Genomic DNA, 10,621 nt, shown 5'->3' with positions numbered 1-10,621 from the left:
GGCTCAATTCCAGTCAAGGACACAAACCTCGGTTGCGATTTGTCTCTGGCCCTGGTCGGGTCATGCAGGAGACAACCAGTTGATGTTGCTGTCACATCAATGTTTCTCTCCGTCTCTCTCTCTCTTTCCCTCCCACTCCATCTGATAATAAGTAGAAAAATATCCTCAGGTGAAAAATAAAAAGAATACATAAGAAACCCTGACTGGTGTGTCACCGCTGGTTGGGCATCATCCCATGCATCAAAAGGTTGCTGGTTCAATTCCCAGTCAGGGCATATGCCTGGGCTGCAGGCATGATCCCTGGTAGGAGGCCCGCAGGAGGCAGTCTTTTAATAATCCAGTCTCATATCAATGTTTATCTTGCTCTCTCCCTCTCCCTTCCTCTCTCTCTCTCAAAAAAAAAAAACAAAACAATAAAAATATATTTTTTTAAAAGAATACACAAGAAGAAATAAATGGTAGGTTGGATGAAGCAGAGGATCAAATCAGTGATTTAGAAGACAAAGTGGCAGAAGACATTCAATCAGAGCAGCAAAAAGAAAAAAAAAATTTAATGAGGATAATTTAAGGGACCCATTGGGCAACATCAAGTGTAACAACATCTATACATGGGGTACCAGAATGAAAAGGGAGAGTGCAAGGAATTGAGAAACTATTTGAAGAAATAATGATGGAAAACTTCCCTATGCTGGTCAGGGAAAAGATACACAAGTCCAGTAAGTACAGAGTCCCAAAGAGGCCTATACAAAGACACATAATAACTAAAATGCCTCCCTGGCCAGTTTGGCTCAGCGGTTGGAGCATCAGCCTGCAAACCAGAGAGTCCCAGGTTCGATTCCCGCTAGGGGCATGTACCAAAAAACAAAAACAAAAAAACCCTAAAATGCCAAAGGTTAAACACAAAGAGAGAATCTTAAAAGCAGCAAGAGAAAGACAGTTAGTTACCTACAAGGGAGCTATCAGCTGATTTCTCAGCAGAAACATCTCAGGCCAGAAGGAACTGGCACAAAATATTCAAAGGATGTACAACCAATATTATTTACCCAGCAAGACTATCATTGAACATTGAAGGAGAAATAAAGAGCTTCCCAGACACACACACAAAAAGGTAAAAGAAGTTCATTTCCACCACACCAGTATTACAAGAAATGTTAAAGGGATTTCTTCATAAAAAGAAAGGAAAAAAAAAAAAGAAGGTGCTCACTTTGGCAGCACATATACTAAAATTGGAATGATATGGAGAAGATTAGCATGTCCCCTGCACAAGGATGACATGCAAATTCATAAAGCATTCTATATATTTTTTTCCTTTATTGATTTTTAGAGAGAGAGGAAGGGAGAGGGAGAGAGAGATGGAAACATCAATGAGAAAGAACATCAATTGGCCACCTCCTGCATGCCCCACACTGGGGGTTGTGCCCACAACCTGGGCATGTGCCCTGACCGGGAATTGAACTGGCAACCCCTTGGTGCAGGGGTCGATGCTCAACCACTGAGCCACACTGGTTGGGCAAAGTGTTCTATATTAAAAAAAAAAAAAAAAGAGGAACATAGTTATAAAGAATAAAATGGCAATAAATACATACCTATCAGTTAAATGTAAATTGATTAAAATGCTGCAATCAAAAGACATAGGGTAACTGAATGGATAAGAAAACAAGACCCAGCCCTGGCTGGTATAGCTCAGCGGTAAGAGCTTCACCCGCAGACCAGGGAGTCCCGGGATTGATTCCGGCCAAGGGCATATACTCAGTTGCAGTTTGTCCCCGGCCCTGGTTGTGGCTGTGCAGGTGGCAACCAATCAATGTGTCTCTCTCACATCGATGTTTCTCTCTCTCTCATCCTCCCTCTTTCCCTCCAGCTCTATCTGAAGATTAACATGAAAATGTCCTCAGGTGAGAATTTAAAAAAAAGAAAAGAAAACAAGACCCAAATATGTGCTGTCTACAAGAAACCCACCTCAGATTGAAAGACACACACAAACTGACAGTAAAGTGATGAAAAAAGATACTTTGTGCAAATGGAAACAAACAAACAAACAAAAAGCTGTGACAGCAATACTTATATAGGACAAAATAGATGTTAAAACAAAGATAAAGAAAGAAAAATCTGAGCAGTAAATCTGAATAAGACGGAACTATAAAATATACATCATTTAATAGCATTCTTGCAAATTCAATTTGCAATTTAATCATAAACATGTTTAAGAATTACAAATAGCATAACGGTGTTCTTCTGGCCTGTCTGATTTGACATCCTGAAATATCTCCTAGGACTATTTTGTCAACATATTTGTACACTTTCTCAATGTTTCTTTGGAAATATAACTACTACTAGAGACTAGTCATCTTGCAAGATATATTGTAAATGAGCCATATGAATACGTTCATGCCATTGCCTGAGATTTGCTTCACAATAAATCAGTGCAGTATAGGGATGGTGGAAAATGGGTTGGGTGTAGATGAAACAAGATTTGTCCCTAACTTCTGTATGTGTTTCAAAATTTTTATAATAAAAAGTAAAAAGAAAAAAAAATGGGAAACTGCATATGATATTGAAATGTGTTCAATTTAGGTCACTATTTTTATTTGCTTGCATTTTGAAAAATGTTTTTAAGAATTTCATCTTGGTTCCTAGATAAAATCATTTCAGTTATTGTTAATCTTAAATACAATGTTTACCCTAAATGTTAAAATAAATGTTAAAATAAGATAGTATATACTAGAGATTATATACTGTATTAAAACACACACACACACACACACAAAGAACGCTAGACAGCATTTCAGCACTGCAGTGGAAGACTATTTTAAACAGTAAAGGCATCAACAAAAATGTGAAAAATTATAACACTAAATAGACCACACAAAGGATACTTGTTTACAGTATGAGAGCTGAAACAAGAAGGCAAAATAGTTGCCTTGTTTAACCTTAACTGGAAATGGTCTCATCAGGTGACTCAAATTTTTCACCACTCTCTGCATGTCCTCAAGTAAAAGCACTATGAGTATTGAGTTGAAGGTTACAAGTAAATTTTAGTGAGCAGGTGAATTCATAAATATGGAATCCACCCTGGCCAGTTTGGCTCAGTGGTTATAGCGTCGGCCCGTGGACCAGAGAGACCCGAGTTCGGTTTCTGCTAAGGGCATGTACCTCGGTTGCAGTTTGTCCCCAGCCCGGTTGGGGTTGTGTGGGTGGCAACCTGTTGATGTGTCTCACATCAATGTTTCTCTCTCTCTCTCTTCCTCCCTTTCTCCCTCCCGCTCTATCTGAAGATAAATGCAAAAATGTCCTCAGGTGAGGATAAAAAACAAAACAAAACACAAATACGGAATCCTTGAATGAAGACTGTATGTATGTTCTCTGAGAAGCACCATGTGAAGCTCTGAATGAAACGGGCAAGAGGATGCAGGAGGACAACATTGCCTGGAGGGGCTTACATTCTGAGGAATACCCAAGAATTACAGAGATGAAAGGAATATTTGAACTTAACTGATCTCAACATTCCAAATGAAAGTCTAGTAAAGTTCTTTTAGAGATTTTTATGCTTTGACATATTTGACATAGCATATAGGACTAGGTCTGGATATCAGGATATATCCAACATATTCAAACATTATGTTCCAAACAGTTACTTCCTTAAGATAATTCCTAAAAATGAATATGGGCTAATATTTAGCCACAAATAAGGTTGTTTATAAAATGGTGTTGTTTGTAACAGAAGGGTAGGAAAGAACATCAATAGGAAACTTGTTAAATTATGCTCTATCCATGCCCTGGCTGGTTTTGTTCAGTGGTTAGAGCTTTGGCCCGTACACCAAAGGGTCTCGATTTTGATTCCTGGTCAAAGGCACATGCTTGGATTGCTGGTTCAATCCCCAGCCCTGCTCGGGGTGTGTATGAAGGGCAACCAATCGATGTGTCTCTCTCACAGTAATGTTTCTTTCTTTCCCCCCACCCCTTCTATTCTCTCTAAAAATCAATAAAAAGAAAAATCATGCTCTATCCATAAAATGTATTATATTGTTAAAGGAGTAGTATCTTTGAACTATCTCCTGATTCATGTTACCCGTTCTCATCCCTACCTTCACCCTACCCCTCCAAACCCGACCAGCCATCATCAGAGAGAGGTAGAAGTGAGATTCTATAAGATTGGTACAAAAGTAGGCACTAGTCTATGACCAAAAGGGGAAATGGTGGATGGAAGGGAAAAAACGTTCTTTGGAAAGTAACCTCACAGGGTGATCTAATCATAAATTCCTATCTGGGCGGGTCACGTTGGGTAGTCACACCCCAACCATACAACTTCTTTACTAAAAGATTTATCTTTGTCTTTTTAAAAAATTTATCTTCATTGTTGAAGGAAGATAAGGAAGATGTCTCTTCCTTTTTTTCCCCATTGACATCCTCCTCCCTGCTGCCTGCCCCTGCTGCCTACACCACACTGTTGCCTGTGTCCAATAGTTATGCATATAAGTTCTTTGATTTATCTTCTCCCATCCCTCACCTCTCTTCCCTCTGAGTATATTTGTCTTAAGTAAGCACTGTTCATTGTTTCCGTGCATCTAGGTTAACACACCTTTGAAATAAGCCATAAGCACCCTTAAGAAAGCACATAATCTTGTTAACTATACTATAATCCAAACCCCACATTGCTTTTCTCCCACCTCCATGTCATCTTCCTTAATTTCAAATGCATAAAAGAAACTGCAAAACTGTTATTCTCCAGAGCATTTGAGGTCTTGCTCCCTGGCCTATGTGGTAAGTTTTGCTCCAACAAACTCTTACAAAAATTCAAAAAATAAAATGTTAAAAAAATAAAAGTAGCATTATCAAAAAAAAAAGATTACTTTGGCTGCCATTTAATAATCAAGCTAGCCACCAGCTCACAGAGTTTTTCCTGCATAGTGAAGAAGATACCCTTGTCCTCTATTAAAAGTTCTCCTTGCCCTGGCCAGTTTGGCTCAGCGGTTAGAGCGTCGGCCTGCGGTCCGGAGAGACCCGGGTTCGGTTCCCGCTAAGGGCACGTACTTCGGTTGCAGTTTGTCCCCGGCCCTGGTTGGTCGTGCGGGTGGCAGCCACTCGATGTGTCCCTTCACGTCGATGTTTCTCTCTCTCTCTCCCTCCCACTCTATCTGTACAAAAAATGGAAAAATATCCTCGGGTGAGGATAAAAAAAAAAAAAAAAAAAAGTTCTCCTTGCCCTGGCCGGTTTGGCTCAGCGGTTAGAGCGTCGGCCTGCGGTCCGGAGAGACCCGGGTTCGGTTCCCGCTAAGGGCACGTACTTCGGTTGCAGTTTGTCCCCGGCCCTGGTTGGTTGTGCGGGTGGCAGCCACTCGATGTGTCCCTTTCACATCGATGTTTCCCTCTCTCTCTCTCTCTTCCTCTCTCTCCCTCCCACTCTATCTGTACAAAAAATGGAGAAATGTCCTCGGGTGAGGATTAAAAAAAAAAAAAAAAAAAAAAAAAAGTTCTCCTTAAAACTAGAGTTGGGAAGAACTTGATTGGTTATGGGGAAGGGGAAAGATATGAAATAAAATTGAAGAGGCAGACAGAAATTACTTCATGTAAGACTTTGTAAGCAACAGTAATGATTTCTGATTTTATTACAATTACTATTAGACACTGTTGAAAGGTGTTATGTAAAGTGACATGACCTAATTTATATTTTCTCAAAATTCACTTTGATATAGTATGGAGAAATGATTGGGAGATAATTGATTGTATTACAGTGGTGATATTAAGATTATTTTTCCCCTCATACTATGTCCCAAGTTCTTAAAAGTAAATAAAATACATTTCCCTTAAAAGAATTAAACCCTAAAATAAATAAAATAAGATACTTCTAAGCAGACTCACGTCTAATATATGCATCTAGGGCAAGAATATAAATGAAAGCCCATACCATACCTTTAAAAATTAGATATTTATAAAACAATCTATTAAATAAAATGTTTAATCCAAATAACAACAAAATAAAAAATATGTGTAAAGATATGATTTTTGTATGACTAAAAGTTGACAAAATAATAAAGACAACTTAATTTAACCATTGCACATATCTGAAGATAATGTTGATGAGCTGGCAATGTATGGATGAATAACAAAATAAAGACATACATAATTCATAAATTATAATATTTCCATAAAATTTATTTTCTTACCTTAATTTCATCAAAAGCACTAGTTATGTTGTTATAAACGAGCTTCCTTCATAATATGTCTTATTGCCAGTATGGATCTAAAGGATTAAAAATACAATGTAATTTATTCAAAGTATATAAAATTTGAAGATATTGCCACAAAAATACATATTAAATGTGAAAAGTAAAAAATTATTTTCATATTTGTTTTCAAATGTTATTTTTTTAAACTTCCCAAAATTATCTATAGAGTTAAAAAGCAATAAACATACAAAACAGTCATGAGGATGTAAAGTACAGCATAAGAAATAAAGTCAATAATAGTGTAATAACTATGTATGGTGCCAGTTGGATATTGGAAATATCAGGGAGAACACTTTGTCAAGTATATGATTATCTAACCACTATGCTGTATACCTGAAACTAATGCCAAATAATAATTAATATAAACTATAATAGAAAAAATTAAAAACATTTGCCCAGCAAAAAAAAAAACTATATATAAATTATAATTAACAAATACAAAATTTTAAGTAAAATTATTATAATAAAGTTGAAACTCATGCAATTAAAAAAAAAAACTAATTAGCCCTGCTGGTGTGGCTCAGTGGATTGAGCATCGCCCCATGGACTGAGAGGTCCCAGTTCAATTCCCAGTCAGGTCACATGCCCAGGTTGCAGGCTCAATCCCCAGTAGGAGGTGTGCAGGAGGCAGCCAATGGATGGTTCTCTTTCACACTGATGTTTCTATCTCTCTCTCTCCCTTCCTCTCTCTCTAAAAAAGAATCAATAAAAACATATTTTAAAAAAACTAATTAAATACTATTGTGTATTTTTACAAAAATAGAACTATGCACAATTCTAGGGTTCAAGGCTCATCCACTGCCTATGTCAAAAACTGGACCTTCATACATAAAATTTAAGAGTGACATGAATTGTTTAATATTGTAAAATGCTCCTCAGCTATCATGAACCACTGTTACAAACATCACCCTAATTTCTAATTTTAAAAAAATGAAATACAAAGAGAAACAAGAAAATAGATAGTTAGCAGTACTGGAAAATGATCATTCATTATGGAAGACTTTATTACATTTATGTTAATTTGTTTTTCTCTCACCTAAGAACTTCAGCCACTCAAATCCTCCCCACACTCCAAAGTAGTATCCATAACCAACACCAACAGCCCATAACCTTCATGAAATTCCAACATAATCACCTTTTGTTTCAAGGGGATGGGGCAAGTGATGGAGAGAAATGTATCTGGGGCCTGAATGGTATTAGTCATTAGAGTAAATACTTGAATTACAAATTGTAGTCTACCAGTACTGAGTGCTGGATCCCAAAACAAAAAATCATTTGTAATACATGGGTCCTCTAAGTACAAGATCCAGGGTAGGGGCCCTTCTTACCCATGTCTTAAGGTGACACTCTAAGCTTATTAAGTAAATAGGTTGTCTAGGATCTACTGAAATCTAAGGGGGAAACATTTCAAGCATGTGAATCATAAAAGCTTTTGTTTTTTTAAATGATGTCTTGTTCCAAAGTCAAGTCCATGACAGAGGTAAAGACAGCTGCAGCAGGGTAAGAAAAAAAAAAAGCTTTTCTTTACCAAGTTCTGGTATAATCTATCAGCTGTAACACAGATGACTGAGAATTGAGTTCAGATACTAATATTTTTTAAGACGCTTCTCAATCTTGATTTTTCCCTAAACTGTAAAAGTATGGGCTCAGACTTAATCACCTAATGTTTTAGTTTACACTTATGAAGGTGTATCAGATTAAAGACAAACATGGTTTATAACTTAAAAATACATATATATAAGAAATATTTCTTTATAGTGAGACTGAAGGCTTTGAGAAATGAGGTTGTGGAATATCAAGTGTGGTTGAAGATATTTGTGGCATGGCTTATTGGATAGATTAGCAACATTTAGAAATATTTCCTAACCCAAGTATTCAATGATGGAGCCCCAAATTTTAGAACTAAGCTATTCAAGTCAATTGTTTCCCCACCCAGTACACTAAAATAACTAATAAAAAAATGTTCCTAGGCAGTCAACGACATTGAAATTGTGTATTGTTAGGCTGGGTGGAGTAGGTGGTAGAGCAAAAGAGGGAGTGGCAGCCATTCTTCTCTGTAGCAACTTGAAGAGCAGATGTGATCAAAGTAGTTCAGGGGCCATACTTCTTAACCCAGTCACCTTTTAGTAGTATTCCCATTATTTACCTGTTTGTACTTGAAGTATAGAGAGTAGCAAACTCTGGAAGATTGCAAAGTTTACTGAAAAACACAGTATTCCATATATAAAATACTGGCAAACACTAACAGTGGCTACAAGGTTGGTGGATACAAAGAGATCATCTTAGTAGTTTGTGATTTTGGTGAAGATTTTGAGAAGCAGCTTAAGTCGGACAGAACTGGCTCTGAACCCAGATTTTCCCATAATACCTAGCTGAGTCACCTTGAACTCCTCTTTGAGTTTTTTATTTTTCTTTTTCTTTATTAGGTTTTAGAGAGAGAGGAAAGGAGAGGGAGCGAGAAAAAGAAACATCGATGAGAGAGAACATCGATTGGCCACCTCCTGCATGTCCCCCACTGGAGATTGGGCCCACAACCTAGGCATGTGCCCTGACCAGGAATTGAGCTGGCGACCTCTTGGTGCATGGGTTGATGCTCGACCAGTGAGCCACACCGGCTGGACTTACTCTTTTTTTTTATAAAGTGAATATTGCCATCTATCTGGTGGGATTATTTTGTCTTGCCTTTTTTTATTTGTTTGTTGGTTTTGTTTTCATTTTTTATTTTTGGCAGGATTATTTTGAAGGTTAATGATAGCACATAGTTAATATTCAATAAGTGGTAGTTATTATTTTTTTAGAAATTCCCTTAGTAGAAGTATATAATCCAGGTTAAGAACAGAGTTAACTGTTTTCTAGTCCTGTATCCCTTTCCAAAGAAAGTCTGGAATGAGCATGAGAAATTAAGAAATAGTGAAATCAGAGTCATTTTTTGTTTGTTTGTTTTGTTAATCCTTACCCAAGGATATTTTTCCATTGATTTTTATTTTTACTTATTTATTTTTTCAATCCTCACCAGAGGCCATTTTTCTATTTATCTTGAGAGAGTGAGAGAGAAACATCCACATGAGAGAGAGACATCAACTGGTTGCCTCCCGCAGGGTCCCAACCAGGGCTGGGGGGTGAACCGCAACCGAGGTATGTGCCCTTGATCAGAATTGAACCAGTGACTCATTGGTCCATGGGCCAATTCTCTAACCACTGAGCCAGACTGGCTAGGACTTTCCATTGATTTTTAGAGAGTGGGAGAGAGGGAGGGGGAGAGAGAGAGCGCGTGACAGTGATATGACAGAGACATTGATATGAGAGAGACACGTGGATTGGTTGCCTGCCTCCCGCACAACCCCAACTGGGACTAGAGATCAAACCTGCAATCCAGGTGGGTCCCCTTGACCAGGAATTGAACCCTTGACCCTTCAGTCTGTGGGTCAACACCCTAACCACTGAGCCAAACCAGCCAGGGCTCAGAGTCATTTTCTTATTTTTAAGAGGATGTTTGGAATAATCTTCTGCTGTACTTATTGGTGATAAAATTTAGCAAACATTAGGATTTTGTTTGCATCAGTTAAACTTCAGTCTTTTAATTGCAAAAGTTAGTTTATAAGCTAATAGCCTTGGAAAGCAAAGCAGACAATGTGGTTGATAAAAGTATTCAAAGAAAGAACTAAGTCTCTAATTACTCCCATCTCTCCAGAGTCCTTGCAGCCATGATATTTTCTCTCTCATTGTATTATATGCTTTAATTTTAGTTATACAGAGTGGGACAAAAGTAGATTTACAGTTGTGAGTATACACAATGCAGTTTGTCCTTGTATTATTTTCCATATGAACAACTGTATACCTACTTTTGCCCACCCTATATATGCCAGGAAATACCACAGATTTTCAAAATGCTCTCTTATTAGCTCTACAAGATAACTGAAAATGACATTTGGAACACATCTTTTAAATACATCTAATATCACTGGGTTGAGATTCTGACTCCTCCCTTCTGGCTCTTCAGTGGCCTCAGATCCTACTGGATTCCAGAGCTCCGTGTGATGATTTCAACTCCAGGGAGCAGTTTCTGAAATGAAGCTACAGATTGTTTGGTGGACAGAGAAGCCAAGAAGGAAGAGAGGGAGGTTGTGACTTGGAGAAGTGACAAGCATGCCATCTTTTAACAAAGAAAACAGAAAAATCATGGAAGTGAAGAAAATATGTAGAAGATGAAAAGAATAGCAATAGAGCTAGAAATTTCCAACAGGTAAGAAACTGGGAAACAAACCTCTACAATGGTAAAGAAAAATCTTACTAATGTGTTTTTCAAATGTTTATTTCATATTAAAATAATTGCATTTAAAAATATGTGAGGATTTAAAAAATAATAAAATAAAATATGTGAAGATTATTAAAAA

The 10,621-nt window shown here is 37.4% G+C and overlaps 1 non-coding gene across 1 annotated transcript; it reads left to right on the top strand.

The window, feature by feature from the left end:
* Window positions 1-1,196: 1,196 nt before the first annotated feature.
* Window positions 1,197-1,303, top strand: LOC118616584. The gene has a single exon (XR_004956581.1). It is a non-coding gene; the product is annotated as a U6 spliceosomal RNA (small nuclear RNA).
* The last annotated feature ends 9,318 nt before the right edge of the window (window positions 1,304-10,621 follow it).

Source organism: Molossus molossus, unplaced genomic scaffold (genome assembly GCF_014108415.1).
Source record: "Molossus molossus isolate mMolMol1 unplaced genomic scaffold, mMolMol1.p scaffold_m16_p_4, whole genome shotgun sequence".
NCBI lineage: Eukaryota > Metazoa > Chordata > Mammalia > Chiroptera > Molossidae > Molossus > Molossus molossus.
Note: the sequence above shows the minus strand (reverse complement) of the source record. Positions and strands in the feature narration are given on the sequence as shown.